The sequence below is a fragment of the Quercus suber genome, unplaced genomic scaffold, assembly GCF_002906115.3.
Source record: "Quercus suber isolate HL8 unplaced genomic scaffold, Cork oak 2.0 scaffold_83, whole genome shotgun sequence".
NCBI lineage: Eukaryota > Viridiplantae > Streptophyta > Magnoliopsida > Fagales > Fagaceae > Quercus > Quercus suber.
Genome location: NW_027069548.1, coordinates 23,389 through 46,732, shown reverse-complemented (window position 1 = coordinate 46,732; position 23,344 = coordinate 23,389). Strand labels below are relative to the sequence as shown.

The following is a 23,344-nucleotide window of genomic DNA, read 5'->3' as shown; positions in this document are numbered from 1 at the left end:
CCAAAGAACAAGATGAAATGATGTAATAAAAGTGGGAGAATGAAAAGCTAGCCAATTACATGGGGTAGGAAAATTCTTGGAAGCTTTAATCTTTTTCAAATGCCCCTAACATCTATATTTATTTACAAAAGAACTAAATTGTTTTAGCCAATAGTTTTTAGACATGGCGAAACGGGTTAGAATTTTCTGACCCGACCTGAAAAATACCCGACCCGAACTCTATTTTTTTTGACCCGAAGCAAAAACGGGTTGACCCGTGACCCAACCTATATTTTTTGCGGGTCAACCCGACCTGACCCGCGACCCGACCCAAACTCGAAACATTTTTTTAAAACTTTTTTTTTTGGTAAAAAAAAAAAAAAAAGTAAAATTAAGATAATATAGGAAACAATTGATATATTTACATAACTACATGTAAATTAATTGAAAAGTAAATAGTTGAGCATTCTGTAATGAATAAAAAATTTTAGATATCAAATAGTAAAGTACATGACAAGATAATCTAGTTACAGTAGAATTAAAATCATAGATTTAAAATTGTAGACATCTTTGAGAAACATTCACAAGTGTGAAAATAGTAAAGTCAAAGTATCAAATTAGCATAAATTATGAATGCTTAGACCTATTTTTTTAACAATTTATGTCCAAAATAAACGGTTTTTCAAAATAAATTATGATATTTCCTGGAGTGTGTGTTGTTTAACAATGATATGATATTCATAAAAGAGACCATATATAAATAAGTAAGCAATCAAATTTTAATGCATATATCAATTGAAATAGAGTGCCAACCACAATTGATAATAGATTATAAAATTAATTTTCAAGATTGTAAATTTCTTATATGTTTTTATTCTTTATCAAATAAGTTATCCAATAAGTCATTTGTAATGTTGTTTTATATTTTGGAATGTTGATATTGTGTAGAAATAAAACTTGTGTATTTGTTTTACTTATCTTGTATTATTTTGTTTTAGATAGCAATGTTAGGATTTGCATAATTTTAAAATTATTGAATAAGTATTAATAAGTTTAACTGAGTTCATTCTTAATATAAGTGATGAATTCAAAATAATGCATTTTATATCAAGTAATTTGTTGCATAACTTTCCAAATGACAAATACATGTTGTTTTCTTAAAAAAAAAAAAAAAATTCATGAGAAAAATACGGGTCAACCCGACCCGACCCGCAACCCGATTGACCCGAACCTGTTTTTAACCCGCTTAAAATGACCCGTAACCCGTTTGACCTGTAACCCGCTTGACTCGACCCGAACCCAACCTGACCCGCCTATTTTGCCATGTCTAATAGTTTTGCTGTTTCCACCAACTTTAGTTGAAATCTCGTGTGTCTTCAGTTGTTCAAGAAGATAAAAAAGTGAGAAAATGACATAACAAATTACTCTAAAGTTTTGTTTACTTTTCTCACGATGCATAGAGTACAGTCCATTTCTTGGTGGATAGATAAACATAGAATGCCATTATTATTTATCAAAAATCGAATAAATTCCATGAACATAACTGGATGTTTAGGTATACTGCCAACTAGATTCAAAACTTTCTTAAACTGATTAATTTGATCCCTAATATCAAATTAGTCCCTAAATATTGTTTTAAAAAATGACAAAGTGGCCTAATAGTATTTAGGGACTAAGTTGAATTTACGTACCAAATTAACCAGTTTTGAAAACTTTTAGATTTGGTTAGCATTAACTCAAACTTCAGAATATGTTAATAAAATTTACCGAATTTATGGCTATTGACATCTTTATATTTGTGTGTTTTGGACAAGTTTATATTTTATAAGCTTTTATTTTTTTTTATTTTTTTTACATGATATATTTTAGCACACTATTAAACTAATTTTTTTTTGGCAAAAGGTTGAGGCAGGTTCGCTAGCTGTGAAAGGCATTGGGATGTATAAGCAGAAGAATGGTAAAGGTGAGGAAACGAGTAGGAAAGGGAGTAAAGTAGGTATATCCTTCTTCCACGAAACTTTCTTGGTGCAGCTGCAATTATTGATTATTCAATCTAGCACTAGCAGTGCCACGCTTGGAAAGGAAAGACTACAAATAATAATTTTCTGACCACGCGCAATGCAGTACAAACAAATGAAACAATATTTTAAGTTTCTCAAAAGATAGAAACAGCGAATCGATCATTAAAAAAATTAGAAACAGGGAATCACTTTTCTTCCTCATCCAACAGCATGTAATGCACGTTGGAAGCAACATCCTTATTTCTTTCCATAGTTTTGCTACAGATTTTTATCTTTATTTTTCACAAAAAAAAAAAAAAACTAATGTATTTTTAATTTTTTTTTTTTACAAAAAAACTCGCTTCAATATTTTCACAATAAATTTTAAGTGACAGGTTATTATTAAAGAGCAAAAAAGTAACTTTCATGATAAGTTTAAATAATAATCAATAATAACTACCTACTTAATTTGTTGTAAAAATATTATAAATGTAATACTTATAAAATAACTAAAGTAATTTTAATTTAATACCGATAAGGCTACTACTTTTTTGCCCCTTAACGATGACTGATGAGGAATCCCATTCTTTTATTTTCTATAAAAATCGAGTACCAAGGTAGACTTTTTATGAGATTACCGTACCAAGGTATACTTAATTGGGGAATTTGCCTCTTTTTTATTTATATATAATTTATTTAAGACAATGCATGGCTTTTTGAACCCAAGTCTACTACTAGCTTACAGTTGGCTTGCACTACCTAAGAAATTGATAAAATATAAATAACACTAACTTTGATGAGAATTTGTGTGAGTTTATTCGGGTGACATTGCAAAATCTAACAAAGATTAGTAAGAAATCTCACAAGTCAATGAGAAATGATCAAAGTTGAGTTTTTATTTTTTACATTTATTGTTAGAACCTTATCAAAACCGAATTAGCTAGAAGATAAAGAAGTAATACAATGAAAAGATTATAGGGGCAATAATAATCATTATAGCATTAGAAAATGATAAATTTGTCATGTAATAATATATGACTATAGCTCGGTTTGGATTCAGCTTATTCACGTCTAAGTTTTCAGTTTGTGCCTTTTTATTTTTTTTAACTGTACTTTCAGCAAAATAAGTTGTATCCAAACGGACTCTATATAAAAAAATTAAATTATTTTTCAAGTGCATTTATGCTTACAGAATTATATTACTAAAATTTGAGACAATTGTTTCATCAAAATAAGTTTTTCAAAACTAAAATCCATGAAATCCTATTTAAAATCTATTATAAATAATGAAATTAAATGGATTTGTCTTATAATCATTTGATGAAAAGTAGATGTCCGAACATTAGCTCGTGCGAAAATTAATGTCTATTTTAACATAAGAATTACTTTTTCTAGTTTACATATTCATGTTTCAAAATACTCTATATCAGATTATCTATTTTACATTACATTTCATTAAAATATCATTTTTTTCTTAATTTTTTTTAAATTATTTTTCTTTCTTCACACATAGCGATCATCACCTACCCTTTTCCTTCATTCTCAATACATGTAAAATAATAATAAAACACTAAACACAAATAAATAGTACTAGCGTAAATTTACATAATTACTTTAGCAATTTTTTTTTTTTAATTTATAGAATTTTGCATGACTTGATGTGGGTGAATTTTGGTATTTTTTTTTTTTTGAGAATCAAGACAATAAAATATTATTAGCTTAGGCCACTCAAATCAGCCATGTAAACAGAGTTAAGATCTGGTGGTATTTCTTCCATCCAGATTGACAAATCAGGAGTAGAGGATGCTCGTCGAGCTAATGCATGTGCCAAACTATTACAATGTCTCCTAACATGAGATAAACTAATCAATGAGAACCGAGCCATGAGCATATGAATGTCTGCAAGTAAGTGACCATAGTGAGCCAGAGAATTGCCACCCTTCGCCAAAGATTTGATTAGCACTTCAGAGTCCCCTTCAAGAGTGATGTTGTCAAAGCCGAGTTCAAATGTTAAAAAATTGTATAAAAAAATTGGAAAAAAATTGATAATGACATGGCTGCTGATGTGGCTCAATGGTAGCGTAGCAACATTAAATGCTACGCTTCAGCTTTTAGTAATATATAGATTAAGAAATAGACGGTACACTATGCATTGTTAGAAAAGTAAACAAAGTTTAGAGTAATTTGCCATGTCATTTTCCCACTTTTTCTCTTTTTGAAAAACTGAAGACGCGCGAGATTTCTACTGAATTTGGTGGAAATTTCGTGGAAACTGCATAACTATTGACATAGGTCTTTGTTTTCAGCAGGAAAGTAAGAAAAATTGAGCTGAAAATGCACCGCAAGTGTAGTACTTTACACCTATTTCAGGTCTTTGAGGTTGCAAGTCAAAACCACTTAGACTTTTTTAAATAATATTTATTTAATTTTTTAATTAAATTTTTTTAGTTAAAACTCTTGATTTTTGTTTTTTTAATATAAAATTTTTATATTTAGGTTTGTTAAGGGCACTCAAATCACTATCAGTATTTATATAATTGAAAAATAACTACATTGTAGCCAATTAATACCAATTTCTGGGGGCAAAGAGGTGATAATAGAAAGATTCATTGGGTGAAGTGGTCGGAACTTTGTAAGCCCAAGACGCAGGGAGGTATGGGGTTCAAAGATTTGTCTCTATTCAATGATGCGCTCTTGGCCAAACAAATTTGGCGTTTGCTCCATGACAAGTCGTCTCTATTTTACCGTGTGTTCAAGGCAAAATTCTTCCCAATACATCAGTTATGGAGGCCAAAATTCCAGCCAACTCTTCGTATGCTTGGAAGAGTATTATGAAGGGTAGGAATGTGATCAAACGAGGAGCAAAATGGAGGATTGGATCAGGCAGGTTTGTTCCTATTTGGGGTGAGAATTGGCTGCCCAACTCATATCACCCTAAGGTTTTATCACCACGGGTTGAAGGGAGGGGAGTAAGGTTGGTGGCTGATTTAATTAATTAGGACACTAAGGAGTGGAAGGTGAATGTCATTGATAATTTGTTCTATGACTTTGAAGCAGCCCTTATTAAAAATATGCCCCTTTGTCGATCCATACAGGATGATGTCCTCATTTGGCCTTTTAACCCCGATGGAGTCTATTCTGTCAAATCCGGGTACAGATATCTTCATGAGCAACAGCAACACTGCCTGCCTGGACCTTCAGACAATTCGGTGCTCACGCCTCTTTGGAAGAAAATTTGGGGACTTCAAGTTCCAAATAAAGTCAAGCACCTGGCTTGGAAGGCTTGTAAGGATTCATTGCCAACCAAGACTAATCTGATCCGCAGAAAGGTCATTACTGAGGGCTATTGTGATGTTTGCAAATTACAGCAGGAGGATGTGGTTCATGCATTGTTCCTTTGCCCAGCTTTGCAACCCGTTTGGAGGTCTCGAACTCAATGGAATCACAGCACGCTTCAAGCGTGCTCCTCTTTCACTGATATTTTTGAACTCATTTTTGCAGGTAATAAGGAACCCGATCTTTTTACGGCTGTGCTATGGACACTTTGGAACAGGAGGAATAATTTGCGCTTGGGCAAGCCTGCACTCTCACTTGGTCAGGTGGTTGAATTTGCTCAAGACCGAATCCTGGAGCGAGCTTCTTGCAACATTAGCTTTCAACAACCTCAACCCCATCAGGTAGCAGCTTGGCAGGCACCGGTTCAAGATGCTTATAAAGTCAACTTCGATGGTGCGATTTTTGCTGAACAGGGACTTGCTGGTTTGGGCGTTGTGATCCGTAATGACCATGGACTAATCATGGCTTCTCTTATTCAGCAAATACCTCTTCCCGGTTCAGTTATAGAGGTGGAAGTCTTGGCAGCACGGAAAGCATTGGAGCTTACACTTGAACTCGGCTTTGACAACATCACTCTTGAAGGGGACTCTGAAGTGCTAATCAAATCTTTGGCGAAGGGTGGCAATTCTCTGGCTCACTATGGTCACTTACTTGCAGACATTCATATGCTCATGGCTCGGTTCTCATTGATTAGTTTATCTCATGTTAGGAGACATTGTAATAGTTTGGCACATGCATTAGCTCGACGAGCATCCTCTACTCCTGATTTGTCAATCTGGATGGAAGAAATACCACCAGATCTTAACTCTGTTTACATGGCTGATTTGAGTGGCCTAAGCTAATAATATTTTATTGTCTTNAACTTGAAACTTGAAACTAATCAAACTCTAATCTAGAAAATCATATTTATTATCAAAACTAAAAGGAAAAAGTTCTTCAGTAATAATAGAAATATATAAGAAAAAAAGATGAAAATTTTCAAAATATATTTTTTTTTTGACATTTCATTTAACATTATTTATAAATAATATATATATATATATATAAAGGTCTTTAAATGCTTATATTCTTCACACACCATGACTTTTAAAATCTAATGAAAAGTTCTAAGAATTTAACTCTCATTTAATGCCTCTATTATGTTATGAAAATCAACAGCCAGTAAAATATGATAATAGTAAGAAACGTTATAAATGAGAACATGAAAAAACTAATTAGCCACTATTATTATGGAATAGATGTCTTTTTTTATGCATCTAAGAAAATGAAATGTATAGGGTTTACTTATTAAGGTATATGTAAAGATTCGCGTTAAAAAAATATGTAAAGGTTTTTTGAAAAAAAAAAGTATATGTAAGGTTTTTATTAACTTAAAAGACAATGAAAAACCAATTTTTAATTACTACAACCGTCGCTACTCTATAAATCACACACAACACTATATTCAATATCCTAAACAACATATTTAGGCCATTTTAGATATACACCACCATATTCAACTTATAAATTACAACCCAAATCAATCATACAATTACACAATCAAAGCATGAACATGTAACATGTATTACCTTCTGAATTATTGCTTGGAATTTTCACAATTATTGAAAGAGAATCTCCAAATTTAATTTTTAGAAAACATCAAGACAAGGTGAATTTTATTCTTTTTAACTTCCATAGAAAAAAAAGTATTACGCACATAATTTCAACCCTTATAGAAAAGAAGGTTTACATGTAGCATGCAAAACGTGTTTAATTGACTTAGAGATGTAAAAATTAGTCAACCAACTACAGTAGAATTAAGGTTTCAAATTTTAAATAAAACAATTCTACAATAATAATAAAAAAATATTTTGTGATAAATATGATTATGAAATGCATTACTTTTCATTAAATTAGTTCAAATTACAAAATAATAATAATAATAATGAGATCACCATAAAAAATAATCACGCGCAACGCGCGGGTCTGCGACTAGTGGATAGATAATACACGTGGACCATGGTTGTAAATCTTGGAGCAATCTAATCAGAAAAGAGAGAACAAACTATTGGGATCAGTATGATTCACTAGTGCCGCCCTTTTTTTTCTCTCTAGGTTCCCTTCGTGAACGCTACTGGTGAAAACCTTCTTGCCAGGGGCGTAGCCAGGAATAAATACTTGGGGGGTCGGGTTGTAACAGATATATACTAAATATAATTCTTAATTTTATTGAATAAAAAATTATCAACTTTCATATATCATCATATACTTGAACATGTTGGGAATTCAACCGAAATTCCAAACCTGTGAGAAACAAAAAAATAGAGAAAACAAAATGCTAAAAGAAAAACAATCACACGCACAAGACAGTATTTACGCGGTTTGGTAATATGCCTACGTCCACGGAGTTGCAGAAATTTCACTATCATCAAAGAAAATTACAATGTGCAGCTACAGTATGACTCAAAAATTAACCTGAAAAGAATTTTAAAAAATAAAATTCTAATTAGAAATTTTTTCCTTAGTTATATGGATATTATTCATACTCAAGAAAAAATAAAAATTTCACTATAATTTAAACAATCAAACCCATCAATCATCATCATTCCTATTATTAAAATTTTCCTGTATTTTAATTTTTTTTAATACAACTTTAATTAATAATAACCCAAAGGCTTAAACAAAAACAAAAATTAAACAAGGATTTGTACACAACATAAACCAAACAATTTAACAACTTCTACCGCCACATGATATCTAACTAATCAAAAATATGTAATATATCAAAATAATTTTACCTGTCTTCATAGAATCACAAAGTGCAAAAATGGGTGGGCCGTGTGGCAATGCTTATTTGCCTACAACTGTAGATATTCTTCCCTTCAAGACTCATCAGTCATCACAAACAAATTGAAACAATCTCCTTAGCATTGGTTAGTGACCATCCAAGGCTTGATAGATAGACATTTCTTTCTTGCCTTTCCAAGTTCTTTACTTGAAACAAAGTGCTCACACAATCCAACAAAAACAGCAACAAGTAACTGCAACGGAAGCACCCTTTTCTATTTCATTTTGGTAATAAAAAAAAAAATAGCAATAACGAAAACAAAAACACCCTCTTTCTCTCTCTCTCTTTCTCTAACATTATTTTTATTTTTATTTTCAGAAAGCAGGAAAAAAAAACATTTTCATGTTCGTAGAAAGGCACAATCTTTCTTCTGTGTTCTAAACCAACTGATCAATAAAACCCATTTCTCGTTTTCGTTTCTAGTCGTCAAAAAACATGGAGCTTCGGAGATCAATTATCTCCATCCCAATTCCTTCAATCATATATTTCTCTAAAAATTTATGAAAATATAAAAAGCATGTGAATATTTAGGTGTAGATAGTTGAGAAAATCAAAAAAAGACACTGAAAATAGATGTAGGTCTAGTGCTTAAATAAGAGAAGAAAACTCACCACTTCACCAGGCAGTCACCAAGTTCCAAATCCTAAAATTTGACAATGAAATATACTGAGTGATTTGTTTTAGAAAGCAAGAAGAAAGAAAAAATTGGTCAGGATTTTTTTTTTTTTGGGACTGGAGGATTGATGCTGCTGAGTTTTGGGGGCTGGTAGGTAGTACTGGGAAGTGTATCACAGAAGACAAAAAAAGAAAAGAATAAGGGATTTTGTGGGGGACCATGGGGTGGGTTTTTGAGATGGAGAAGTTATGTGTTTGGATTTTAGTATTTAAATGTTTGTGGGCCAACTTTGTGTTCTATTTAGAGTATGAGAGGCTGGAAGCCCAGTAGAATAGAGGCCTAAACTATAATTGGGAGTGGGAGAAATATGGGGGGGCCGGATGTCCAAGAGTTGGGGGGCCCAAAATTTTTTTATACCTACTCTCTAGGAAATTTTTTTTTTTTTTTTTTTACAGGGGCCACGGCCCCCTCAGGGGACAACATGGCTCCGCCCCTGCCTTCAAGTATGAAAGGATGACCATCTTTTGCTATTGGTGTGGTCTAATAGACCATGATGAGAAGGACTACATGGAAGGAGCACGAAGCAACTGGCTGACGGTAACAAGACCTAGAGATCAACTGGCTGTTTGCATAGCGAAACCAGCGGTCACCAGCGTGATATTCGATAAGGCGAATCACAAGGAGACGTCAAAGGTGGCTGTTAAGACAGAGGCAGTAAAGCATGTGGGGCTGTTAGACATGGCAGTGACTGAAAACGTGGGATTGATTCCTCGGAGCATGCAACAGGCGGATTTTGAGGAAAGTTTATAGGAAAGTTTAGAGGAAAGTTGTAGGTGGAAAAGCTATTGCGAAACTGAATCCTAAAAAGTTGTGCTTCTCGAATCTGAAGGCAAATTTGGTTGAGGAATCCAACGGAGATAATCTTAGATTATTGGGAGATGATAGTTAACAGGATAAAAAGAATACTACTAGGCCAAATAGAGAAAGCTTTATAAGTGGGCTTTGCTTTAAGGAAAATAAGGTGTTGGGCCTGGACCTCACAAACAATATGGAAAATAATTTATTTTCCATTGGGCCTCCCTCTCCAAAACAAAAGGGCAAAGGGGTTAGCTCTAAAGCTCGAGCAAGTCAGGTTAAGAAGACAAAACTAGTACATAAGCCATGCAACAAGGAGAATGTGGGTTGCATGGAAATTGAAGGGGCATGCTCAGCAAAGAATAGGGATCATATGGAGGTGGGTATGGATACTGTAGATGTGGGAGAGAAATGAAAGGAGTGTAGTTCGTTGGAGGAGATAAATATGGTTGGAGAGGCAAATAAAAAAGTAAAGCATGAAGTAGAGGTAATGGCGTTGGGGAGGGTAATGAAGCAACACTTGGGATCCGCGGCGACTGCTGGGCAATCCCACAGGGAACAATGAGTGCCTTAGCCTGGAACTGTCAGGGGCTTGGGAACCCCTGTACAGTTACCCAACTCTAGAAAGTTGTTCTGGAAGAAGATCCTAGCTTAGTATTCTTAATAGAAACTAAGTTTGAAGTGGATGAAATGGCTCATATAAAAAGAAAGTTAGAAAGGCAACAAGGCTTGGTTGTTCCGTGTGTCAACTGGGGGGGTGGATTGGCTCTACTATGGAAATCGTCTCTGAAGGTAGATATACAAACTTACTTCCTTTGTCACATTGATACTGTTATCACTGAGGCTGGGGGTTCATTGCAATGGAGATTCACTGGGTTTTATGGGGAACTAGTGATAGGAAAGAGAGGGGAATCATGGAGATTATTGGAATACTTGAGTGGCCGTTCGATTTTGCCATGGGTGGTAATAGGGGATTTTAATGAGATTATGTTTGTAGGCGAAAAGTTGGGGGGGTAATCCAGGACCAGAGTGGCAGATGAACCAGTTCTGTGAGGTGCTGAATAGGTGCCACCTTCGTGACCTTGGTTATATTGGCTCTGACTTTACATGAAGTAGGAGATGGGGGTCACGGGGTTGGATTAGGGAGCGTCTTGACAGAGCTTTTGTCTTAACTAGCTGGATTTTAGTTTTTCCCCAATAGAGGCTCCACCATGCCGCAGCCTCTACATCAGGCCACCGCATGCTTCTATTTAAATGTACTCAGACCAGTTGGAGGAGGAAACGCAAATTGAAGTTATTTAGGTTTGAATCTATGTGGTTGAGGGACAATCGATGTGATGATTTGGTCATTGATGCATGGGAACAGGGAGAGTGCATTGGGGGGGGGGGGTTGTACCCCCTTAATACATGCCTGAATGAGTGCATGGATGCCCTTACACATTGGAATAAAACAACTTTTGGCCATGCAGGGAGGAGGATCTCAACTCTGAGGAAAAAACTACAAGTCTTAGAGAGCATTGGTGGGCCAGGGGTAGACATGGAGGAAGTTCATGAGACGAAGTTGGAGCTTAACAAAATGTTGTTAACCGAGGAGGTTATGTGGAACCAACGGTCTAGGAACTGTTGGCTGAAGGTGGGTGACAATAATACGTCTTTCTTCCACACAACTATGAGAACTTGTTCACATCCTCTAGGCTTGTGGTGAGTAGGGAACTGCTTGATGCTATACACAACAAGGTGACGACCAGAATGAATGATACGTTGTTGCAGGAATTTAGAGCACCTGAGGTGGAGAAAGCTTTGGAACAAATGTATCCGTTGAAAGCTCTGAGGCCAGACGGTATGCCTCTTCTGTTTTATTAACACTTTTGGCCTAAAGTTAGTCCTATCGTTATTCAAATTGTCTTAAATTTTCTTAACAATGGAGTAGCTCTGCCAAAATTCCATGAAACCCATATAGTGTTAATCTCGAAAACAAAGAACCCTGTGACAGTTATGGATTATAAACCGATTAACTTATTCAATGTGGCTTACAAGCTGGCCCCAAAAACGATTGCCAACTAGCTAAAAGGGGTGCTCAAAGAGGTAGTTGGGGAAACCCAAAGTGCTTTTGTCTTGGAAAGGCTTATCACTGACAACGTTTTAGTGGCCTATGAGATCATGAATCATATTCACAAGAAAAGGAAAGGAAAGTATGGGGAGATGGCATTGAAGCTGGATATTAGCAAAGTGTACAGCCGAATGAAGTGGGAATGCCTCCAATTAATCATGCAAAAACTTGGCTTTCATGAGCGGTGGATTCAGCTAGTCATGAGGTGTGTGTCGTTGATCACCTATGCAATTCGAGTTAATGGGGATCCATTTGGTGCAATTCGGCCAACCAGGGGGCTGTGTCAAGGCGATCCATTGTCGCCTTATCTTTTCATCCTACTGGCAGAAGGTTTGTCGGCTCTAATCCATAGGGCAGCCCAAAACAGAACCTTGAAAGGATTGGTAGCATCATTAAGGGGTTCGAAAGTGTCACACTTGTTCTTTGCTGACGACAGCTTGATTTTTAGCTGAGCCACCGTCAAGGAATGTCAGGAAATCCAAAGAATCCTGCAAGTTTATGAAGCCTCTTTGGGTCAGCAAATAAATTGGAGTAAAACCTTTCTCTTATTCAGCCGAAACACTGATAATGCCATAAAAGAGTCAATCAAAACCATGTTTGGAGCCCAACTTATTAAGCCACACGAGTCTTATTTGGGCCTTTCATCCTTAGTGGGTAGATCAAAAACGAACTCTTTTGCTTAGTTGAAGGAACGGGTTGCCAATTAGCTGGCTGGGTGGAAGGAGAAGTTGCTCTTTAATGTCAGGATTGAGATTCTAATTAAAGTGGTAGCGCAAGCAGTGCCGTCGTACACCATGAGCTGTTTTTTGCTACCGAAGGCTTTGTGTCAGGAGCTTACAGGGATGGTGAGACATTTTTGGTGGGGTCAAAAGAAAGATGAAAGGAGAATGGCATGGATTAGTTGGGAGAAGATGTGCCTCCCGAAAGATTAAGGTGGTATGGGATTTAAGGACTTGGAGAAATTTAACGTTGCTTTGTTAGCAAAGCAGGGGTGGCGACTACAGACTAACTCTTCCCCCCTTTTCTACAGAGTCTATAAGGCAAAGTATTTTCTGGGGTGTGACTTTATTGATGCAGAAATGGGCAGACAACCATCTTACAGGTAAAGAAGCATAATGGTTGCGCAAAACTTGATAAAAAAGGGAGTGAGGTGGCAAGTGGGGGATGGAGAGAAAATAAATATCTGGCGAGACAAGTGGATCCCCAGCTCGTACACATACATGGTCATCTCCCCAAAGTGTGATCTTCCATGTGGGCCGAGAGTGTCCACTCTCATTAATAGTGCAACCAAAGAGTGGAAAGTGGACCTCATTAAACAGTGTTTTATACCCCAAGATGTGGAGGCCATGCTTAGTATACCTCTGAGTGCACATGGAGCACAGGATAGACTCATCTGGACGGAGTCAAGAAATGGTAAGTTCTCGGTGCGTAGTGCTTATCGTCTAGCTTAAACAGCACAAGAAGGAGGTGGCCAAGCGACAAGCTCAGATTAGTCGATGGCTTGAAAAATTTGGAGAGGTATATGGAGCATGAAGGTCCCTAACAAGGTGAAACACTTCACATGGAAGGCATGTAGGAACATCCTGGCCACTAAGGAAAATTTATGGAGAAGGAAGGTCATTCAAGAGGGAATGTGCAAGGAGTGTGGCGATACAATTAAGTCGGCGTCCTATCTCTTCTGGTTTTGCAAACAAGCATAGGCAGTGTGGTCTTACAGTAAGCTTGTCTTGCCTTTTACCATCTCACAGTCATGGGAGTTTATTGATGTAGTGGGTCAGTTGTTGAAGTGGAAGGATGTCTACCTGGATATTATGGAAAGGGCCATGATGACATGCAAGGGGATTTGGAGGAACATAAATGAGGTGAAGCATGATGGGAAACAAAAAATTGGTGAGGCTGTGATTAAGTGCTCGCACTATTTACTAAAGGAGTTCGAAATGGCGAACAAGGTACTAAGCAAGCAGGAAGCTCAAACTCGGGAGGTGGTGTGATGGACAACTCCAAAGCATGGCCAATACAAGGTGAATTGCGATGTGGCGGTCTTCAACAGGAGTAGGGAGGTGGGTTTTGGCGTGATCATCTGTGACTGTGCTGGTTTGGTCATTGCTACTTTGAGTAAGAAAGGGATTGGTCTTTCAGGAGCAGTGGAAGTGGAGGCGAAGGCGATTGAAGTGGCTGTCCAATTTGCGAAGGATGTGGGGATAAGGGAAGCAATCTTCGAAGGTGACTCGCTTATTGTGTGTGGAGCAATCCAAGGCGGTGGTGATGTTCCTTCCTCGATCCAAAACATTGTCTTTGGCATTAAACAAGAACTTCAGACTTTTAGAGCTACAGAAGTGTCACATGTTAAAAGGCAGGGGAATGCCCTTGCCCATTTACTCGCCCAACATGCTTTGCATGTGGCAGACTATTTCGCATAGCTAGAGGAATATCCTAGCTTTATTGAGCACGTGTGTGCCCATGATGTTTTTCAATTTTCTTTTGTTTGAATGAAGTGTGATTTTTCCATTAAAAAATAAAAAAACACTATTGGGATTAGTGGGATGGAGTAAAGAAGAAAGAAGCTAAGAGCAAACATACCAAACTTAGTATAGTCGAAGAGAAAAATAAAATTAGTAGAGTTAGGATGCCAAAGTCTCGAAGATAAATCATAAAAGAGACAAAAAGAAAGAGGAAAAAAAAAAAAAAAATTAGTAGAGTCGAAGGCTCACAAATGAAATCTGTAATTTGTTGGATTTTTTAAAATTATTCTATTTTAAAAGAAGGTGCAAAAATTAGAACCATTTTGGTTTATAAATCATGGGTTTCAATTAGTTAGGGTGTTCAAAATATTTTTAGGTAGTCAATCAAAAAATTTAAAAAATATTGTATATAATTATTTTTTACCCCCAGTCTGGGTGTATCAGTGTATGTTTGTTTGAATACCCTAATATCAACGTGGCAGCGTCACTGCAAATAGAGTCTTGTATTCAATCAGTTAGTTCAATATACAGAGACATTTTTCTAACAAATTTGATTTAAATTCCCATTTGTGTATCATCTGGTTTAACAAAATTTATTCAGTCATTAAAAAAAAAAAAAAAAAAATCCTCTTAAACCACAAGATGGGGCCAAACTAAAGTTTCAATCTGAGTTATCCCTATATCCGGTCAATGATGTCTAAAGTTGAATTGATAATAACTTTTGGCTAACTCTTGGCCAAAGTACCAGCTGACCCAGGCGCAGCCTTGGCTATTGTCAAACTTTTCAACTCAGTGGGTTCCTTGCCTTGAAAAAAAAAAAAAAACCGTGAGTGGGGTTGGACAAGTTTACTAGAATTCAGTTGGTGAAGAAAGCTAATGATATGGCTTGGACTGGGTTTACTAGAATTCATTTCAAAATCTAACTTTCCTTTTGTTAATTTTAGTCCTTCAAGTTTCAAATATATTCAATTAAGACTTCTTCAACAATTTTTGTTAAATGTTGCAATTAATTGTTTAAATTTTTAAATTTTTTTATTAAAATTAAAAAAAATAATAAATTAATGACTGAAAAATATTTTCTATAATTTTGATTTTTAAATTTTAACAAGAATTAATGGAGAGGCTTTTATTAAATTAATTAACTTGAAGTATAGAGGACTGAAATTGAAAAAAAAAAAAAAATCAAAGAATTGAAACGAATAAAACTTAGAAAATGAGTTTTATATTTTAGCATAACATTAATTTACAAAATGAATATTTTCCTCTAGATTGGCGAGTACATCTAATATTAGTTGTTGATAATAAATTAAACAAAGGTATATATTAATTCAATTGAGTCAAATTAAACATAATATGAAGAAAATTAGATTTACACAGTTTTTTTTTTTTAATATTTTAGTTTGAAAATAACAAATAATCTATATATATATATATATATATATAAAACTGAAGCTCTTAAAACTCCTACAATTTTTCACGTCATCATTTAATTTTTTTATAATTTTTAAATTTGATTGATATGTTTTGATTTTTTTTCCAACCCATTTACTCACGTGCATTATTAAAAATAAAAAATAAATCTCATATTTTTTCCCCCAGCAAATACATGTTACAAAACCCAAACCTCTTTAAAACCTAAAACTAAAACTCAGACGCTATCTCCTCAGATGCTATCTCCTTCTCCTAAACCTAAAACTCACCCTTTCCTTTCTCCAAAATCAAAACCCAAAACTCAAATTCTGAGAGTGAAAGTCATTAGGTAAAGAGAGATCAAGAGAAGCAAGTCCGTAAGGCAGAGAGCCACCACCCACTACCAGGCATGCATTTCGCCATCGTCAGACTGCTGCTGGTAATTGTTTTTTGTTTTAAAAATTTGGACATTATGATTTAGGTTTTGGGTTTTTCTTGGGATTTGTTTTTATTTAGCCATTCATGGTTGGTAGTGTTGGAGAATTGGAATTATTAGGATGAGAGGAAAGGAGGATGGTATAACCCCCAAAAATCAAATTTTCTTTTTGTGGGTATTGCTGCTATAGGGCCAGAAAATCTGGTAGCCTCGGCCCACTTCAACCCAGGCCCAAATGGCCCACGTCGAGGACGCATGATGGGTTCGAGGATGACCCTATCCTCGGTCGTCCGAGACCTCAGTACGAAGAAGGGGCAAGCCCTGGGCGAACTGTCACCTCGGCATTTAATACGCTCACCTAACTCTTCTGGCCACATTAATAAGGATGTAACCCCTTGACAGGGCAACATTGATCAGGGTGAACCACTTGAGCACGGATATGACCTTTGATGGGATAGACGGTCAGGTGAAAGGCCAATAGATGACCGACAGGAGAAAGGAGAGGGGGATATATAAGAAATGTGAGCAAAATGTAATAGGGGGAGTTCGGGGGGTTCTTGGAGAGAGGGGCATCCCCCAGTCGTAGATTGTTCTAAGTATTTTTCAAAGAAAGAAAAGAGTTCATGCTTCGTGAACGTCGGCCAGTGCCTAAACCTTCAATCCACTCTCTACAAATTCATTGTTCTGGGTTCGTTGGGCCTTTGACCCATATCTTTTGTGCTTGGGCAACAAAAACAGACCCTACAGCTGCATATTGCTATATGACTAAAATATTTGTGTTTTTGTGGGAATTTTATTTTTGTTTTGAAGGTTGCGGTTGGTTACTATAGCTGTTTGAGATTCCTAACAGGTGTTTGATAGAATGCTTGGGAGGGCTATACTCTCAGATGTTTGTTCTTTGTTAGTGTTGGCAATCATAGTTTTTAATACATGTGTTTTTTGTTCACGTAATCTTTTAACCTCATAATCAATCTTTTAATGCATGCATTGTACTTCTTTTAACCTCATAACCTCATAAACTGAAATACAATTCTCTTGATTAAAACATTCAAAGAATTTATTGCTTATGCAGTTTTATGTTGTAAAATCACCATAACCATGAATAACCTGAAAGTTTTGAGAAATTTGCTGATGGAATCTTTTGATTTTCTTGTAGATTGTTATGCAGAATGTTGTGGCCCTTGTGGGAAGCAATGCCTTCACTTGTCTGCACTTTTTTTTTTTTGTCCCCCACCCTCCTTTCTTTTAAAGAAAGATAAAGATTACATCTTTTTTAGGTTGTCTTGAGTTTTCTTATTTGTATTTCTTTATTCTAATTTCTTTTATGCCTTATGTGAATGATCTGATTTATTAGAAAAGAAGAGCATTTTGTGCATATTGTTGGATTATATATTTGGGCTGTGCATGGTTTATTTTTTATTTTTTTCCTTAGGAACCAATATTGTTGCATAGTTGCTGAATGTGTGGAACATTGGGTGCTCTTACTGACATCAGGTTTTAATAATCTTGAGGATTGCTTTTATTTGGACATAATATACCTTTTGTTTTTTGTTTTTGTTTTGCTTGGTATTAAAGGAAAAATGATTTGGTTAGGAATGAGATCCTTCTACTAAAATGTAGATTTGAGGGAGAATGTGGTGTGTTGACGGAGACCATGTTTTATGTCCCTAATAGGAACAAGATAAGTTTTGGTATTGGAACAATTTAGTAGTGACCCGTTAGATTTTACTAATAATACAATTATGAACACTAAAATACAAATATATTTGTAACAGATTAATGGTGAAATATGAAGCATATATAAATTATTAAACAAACATTTTTAAAAATCAATGACATAGATAACAAATACTTACAAAGCCTTGGTAGCTTCTCAAAATACACCGCTTATAGCTGCCACATGCATAGACAATCCATTTGACTTAGAGGAGGCTACACGGTCCTCTCCTTATCACATTGTTAGGATATATATGTTTTAACTTGGTTAATAACATATGTCACTTAGTTATGTAAATTGGCTAATCCTTTGACAAAACGCACTCTGCTTGTAATTGGGTAGTTCTAGGTGTTTTTAATACTTCAAGAAACAATGTTTCAAGGTCAAGTGTTGAAATAATAGGAACAAGATAAGTTTTGGTATTGGAACAGTTTAGTAGTGACCCGTTAGATTTTACTAATAATACAATTATGAACGCTAAAATACAAATATATTCGTAACAGATTAATGGTGAAATATGAAGCATATATAAATCATTAAACAAACTTTTTTAAAAATCAATGACATAGATAACAAATACTCACAAAGCCTTGGCAGCTTCTCAAAATAAACCACTTACAGCTGCCACATGCATAGACAATCCATTTGACTTAGAGGAGGCTATAAGGTCCTCTCCTTATCACATGGCCATTGATCAAAAGTTCACTGGTGGACTGATAGATATTCTAAGATCTAAATAAGGTTGGTGATTGCTTTCAATCTTTTGTCTATTTTGGTTCAAATGCTTTATGCCCCTCCATTCTAGCATTGTTTTAATGTTGAACAAACATAATCATTGATGTGTTATGCTTTGAATTGTGTTGGCCGCCATTTAAGTATAATAACTTATGCTTAATTTTTTAATTGGGAATAACTTATGTTTAATGTCTACTTAATATCTTGAATCTTCAACTTTTTTTTACAACATCATCAAAATCAAAGTCCTGGGTTAGAAAGATTTGGTGGGCACGAGCATAACTTTCAATCAAAGCTAAGCCCATTGCACACTACTTGGAATCTCAACAAAATAGCAATGACAGCACTTGCACACACACAAAAAGTTTTCACCTTTTACTAATTTTCATAAATGTACATTGTAAGGTAGGAATTTGTTCCCCCCACATCTGATTGTCCTACCGCGGTGCCTGGCGCGGTGCGGTTTTCTCCTCATCCCCGAGTGCAGGCACGAGCAAGCAAGCGCTTAGCTTGGACTTGTACTCGTCGAGTCCCACATCGGTTAGAGAGAGCTCCCCACTACCCTCTATAATGCTTCAGGAGCTTGGGTAGTGTACCACTACTCACATCAGGAGCTTGGGTAGTGTACCACTACTCACATGTGAGTAGTGGTACACTACCCAAGCTCCTGAAGCATTATAGAGGGTAGTGGGGCGCTCTCTCTAACCGATGTGGGACTCGACGAGTACAAGTCCAAGCTAAGCGCTTGCTTGCTCATGCCTGCACTCGGGGACGAGGACAAAACCGCACCGCGCCAGGCACCGCGGTAGGACAATCAGATGTGGGGGGAACAAATTCCTACCTTACATACATGTATTTATATTCTCTTATCTCACTCTTTCCTCAAAAAGATGCTTAACTATATCCACACACCTAAAACTCGCTGAGAAGCTTATGTTAAAGGTAAAAATGATTTAATTCCTTAGCTAAATTTAGCTGAACTTTTTTACAAAACCGACAAATCTGATATCGACCCCTTTCACCCAATATGGTTTTCTTGACAAATGTCAAGATAAGGAAGGCACATAGTTCGTTCCTCACCTAAAAAACGATCCACATTATTGAGAGATGTACTTTTTGTCTAAACGAAGTTGCTTGCTTCAGACTCCCAGTTCTAAGAGTTGAGTTTCACTGTTATCAATAATGGTGATTTTGATACATTTAAGGTTAGTTCACATATGGGGTAGACTTATTTTTCTTGAAATCCCATCTGGGTTGCTTTAAATATTGTTTCTTTATGTGCTTGATATGGTGATTTCTTATGCATGTGTCTATGAGGAAAGAAGATTTATAAAACTCAATGTTTTATGTTGAATAAATATACGATGTACTCTTCTATGTAATGCAGATTTGTTGTATTATGTTCTTTCTCTACTCTTTTTGAGTCATAGCAAAAGAATTTGACATTGGTAACTATATTCTATTTATTTATTATGAAAATAAGATTGCGATCATTATTGTAATTTGTTTATTTGTTTATTCACAGTATATATGTAACTATGAAAATAACTTCATTGCCAATGGACCTATGGTAGTGGTACTAATCTTTTTGGCATGTATGTATTTTCATGGAGATGATATACAAGATTTCTTTATCCCTTATTTGTCTTTATAATTTTTTATTGGGCACAAGCACATTGTGTACTAGGTTTGACAATGTTTAATATTTGAATTAGTGAAGATTTTATGTTATGCTTGGGTCTTCTCCATTTAGTTGTATTATTTGATTAGTTTGTCTTGAGACATTCTGATTTAGTGCAATAAATGATAATTGGAATATTGTTTTTTTCTTTTTAAAGAATGCTCGGTTTAGTGACTAGTTGAGGATATAATGCAGGAAATTCTGAGTCAGGAACCATTCTTACTGAGATAATAAAGTCTGAAGAAAAACTCTATGCTGCATTGCATAAAGTGAAAAGTGCAAACCATGCCACTATTAGTGCCATACCCCAAAGTGTTGAAGTGCAAGTTTCAAGTCCAGGGGCCTCCTCAGGAACACAAGTCCTCCAAGAACAGAAAATACCAAAACCTGAACCATCAACACAGACGATCAGTGCACAAACCTCATCTCAAGCAATCAATCTTGGAATTGAATTTGTGCCTGCTGTTTTACCAGAGCCTTCAGGTGTAGTCCAAGTTCCTTAAAGAAGCGCCACAAGAATAAGAACAAAGCTAACAATAAATTGCGGTTTGACACTCAGTAAGTCTTAGCCTCTGTCTTTTCATTTCTGGCATGATTCTTTTGTCTGATTTGCTGTAGGTTTCATTCTTCTGTTAATATCACAACTTCGGGCACTTATTAATTCTTCTTTGCCTATGGAAATAAACTTTCAGAAATGATTCTCCCCTTTAAAATTAATTCATAATTTTTGAACTAACTGTGCATTTATGTTGTGATTTGTTTATATCTAACCCTGTATGCTGACAATAATTTTCTGGGAGGTATCATTAGACCTACTGATTTCAAAAGATCTTTTCATTTAATCCTGCAATATTTTTGAAAAAAAAAATCAGCTATAATAATCATGTTATCGACAAACTTGTTAGCAGAATGCAGTGGCAGCTCTTGAACATAGGTGAAAAGTATGGGAGAATAATCACTTCCATATATTAATATCAAGCACAGTATACTTTTTCCTGAAAAATATCCTGCTCATTGAATTTATATTTACTGGGGACTACTTTCTTCACCCTTTGCTCATAGTTATTATTCGTTTGCACTCCCACTTTGAAAAATTATTGTTTTACTCCCTTAATTCAATGATGGAGAGTTATTGTTTCAATTCTTTCTAAAAAAAAATAGCTGTTAAAGAGAAGAGAAAAGAAAATGTTTTCCTTGCCAGTTTACCTTAAGAACCCATCCTTGCTAATGCTCTTCACACATGTATTCCAGCCACCTGACCACACATGGTTTTAAACCTATATGATGCATTGGTGCCTTTGCCACTAAACACTGTCGTTGAATGTTGAGCTGCTGGGTCATATTCTTTGATGTTATGAAGTCTGAACCAGGGGCATTGTCATATTTAATTGGAAAATAATTATTAATAATATTAATTCATATTGTTTGCAGTGTTGTAAATAGTGTGCTAGGCATGCTTAAATTTCAAAGCTCAGAGCTCTAAGGTCTGATGGTGCTTTTTAAAGAAGCTAAAAGCACGCCTAGGTACACTTTTTTTTTTTTAATTAAAAAATATTAACAATCATTAAAATTAACCACTCATTTTGAAGGAAATGACATGGTCCTGAAGAATGCCATCATCACGGTCATCTTGTTCCATCCTAACAATTACCCAAAATACTCCATTTTCCTCTCCTACAATTTTTTTGGCATAAGATTGTTTAACATAAATCTAACAGAAAGGAAGGCATGATGACACACTTTTGAAACTTGAATGACCAATGGAAATGTTGTTTCTTCAATAGTTAATTGGACCAATCAAAGTTAATTGTTCATAATCACACGTGATTGGACATAATTTGTGAAGATGCATCTTGACCGTCTGCAAGGTGAGTTGGGTCAAAGAATATCCTTAACCCGACCCAACTTGACCCATGCGAACATTTGCAGAACAAGATCTGATAGTAATTTGACAGAAATGTAAGATCAAGCTTCTTTTTTATGTAAGTATCTAATAAACGACCTTAATGATCACCCAAAGGACAAAGATGTGTTAGTCTAATGAAACCATATACCTTGAAAATGTCATTTTTCCTCAGTAAGATAAAAAAGCTTATATTATTTTTATCTTTTTTACTAATAAATAACAGCATGATGTGGAAATTTTTCCCAAAAGGAGTAAGTAGCAACAAGAAAATTACATAGATCCAATTAAAGTATTTAACCATAAAGCAACTTCAACCTGAGAATTTAGTTAAAGTATCATTGTCTTGTGTTTATTAATGGACAACATAGTATCATTCTCTTTGCTTTATAAAAAATATGTAATTGTTATGGCTTATAGCTATGATCAAAATGAAGTATATGAAAAGGCAAAAACCAAAAAGCACAAGAATAGTAAATTATCCTTGATTGTTTCTTTTGATACATAAACAAAAAATTGTGTTGTATAGAATCTTAAGAATAGTGTTTGTATAATCAATCAATGGCCCATGTCATTTCCTTCAAAATGAGTNTGTTGGTAAAAAACTCTGACACTTAAGCAACCTTTGTTTTATGATTGACAGTCAATACAACAAATGGTATACTGTCAATTTTAAAGATATGAGGTGTGACATAATTAAGTAAAAAAACCATTTTCAAATTTTCTTCCATCTAGATTACTAGTATTGCCAGCCCACGTATGATATATCGATATGTTAGCTAGTTTATATCAAAATTATAATTAAGCTTTGGAATTCCTGTGCAATGATGTCTGACAAACAAAGGCTCATAACTGAATTGTGTTGATTCTCTAAAACTTTATTACCTTATATTTGGTTTTTACTGCCAGTGTAGTGTGTTCTTATATGTATTCATTTGGTATACATATATGAACGTCGGTCCTCAACTTGTGTATGAGAGGAGTTCATCCTTCTCACAGTTTTTTTTTTTTTTTGATGGTAATTGTTTGTTGCAGGGGCTAGAGAAAATTGATTACAACATGCATATATAGTGGGAGTTTACTTTTTAGTTTGAATATATTAAATTTGTATAATCGGGTCAGTAACATGTTTCCTTTTATTTCTACAAGGCCAAGTCGCCTCTCTCTCTCTCTCTCTCTCTCTCTCCTCAAAAAAAAAAAAAAAAAAGTCTAAGATTGTCTTCCAGCAAATATTCCTAACTGTTATAAGGCCATCGATTACTCTTCATCCTAAAAAA

General features: G+C 35.2%; 1 long non-coding RNA gene across 2 annotated transcripts; it reads left to right on the top strand.

Annotated features, from left to right (window-relative positions):
• The first annotated feature begins 15,874 nt into the window (after nucleotides 1-15,874).
• LOC112036365 (uncharacterized) lies at nucleotides 15,875-20,859 on the top strand. 2 transcript variants are annotated; one of them, XR_010629134.1, is made up of 3 exons: nucleotides 15,875-16,034; nucleotides 18,346-18,489; nucleotides 20,360-20,859. It is a non-coding gene; the product is annotated as an uncharacterized LOC112036365 (long non-coding RNA). The 2 variants fall into 2 exon arrangements; XR_010629133.1 differs by lacking the exon at nucleotides 18,346-18,489.
• The last annotated feature ends 2,485 nt before the right edge of the window (nucleotides 20,860-23,344 follow it).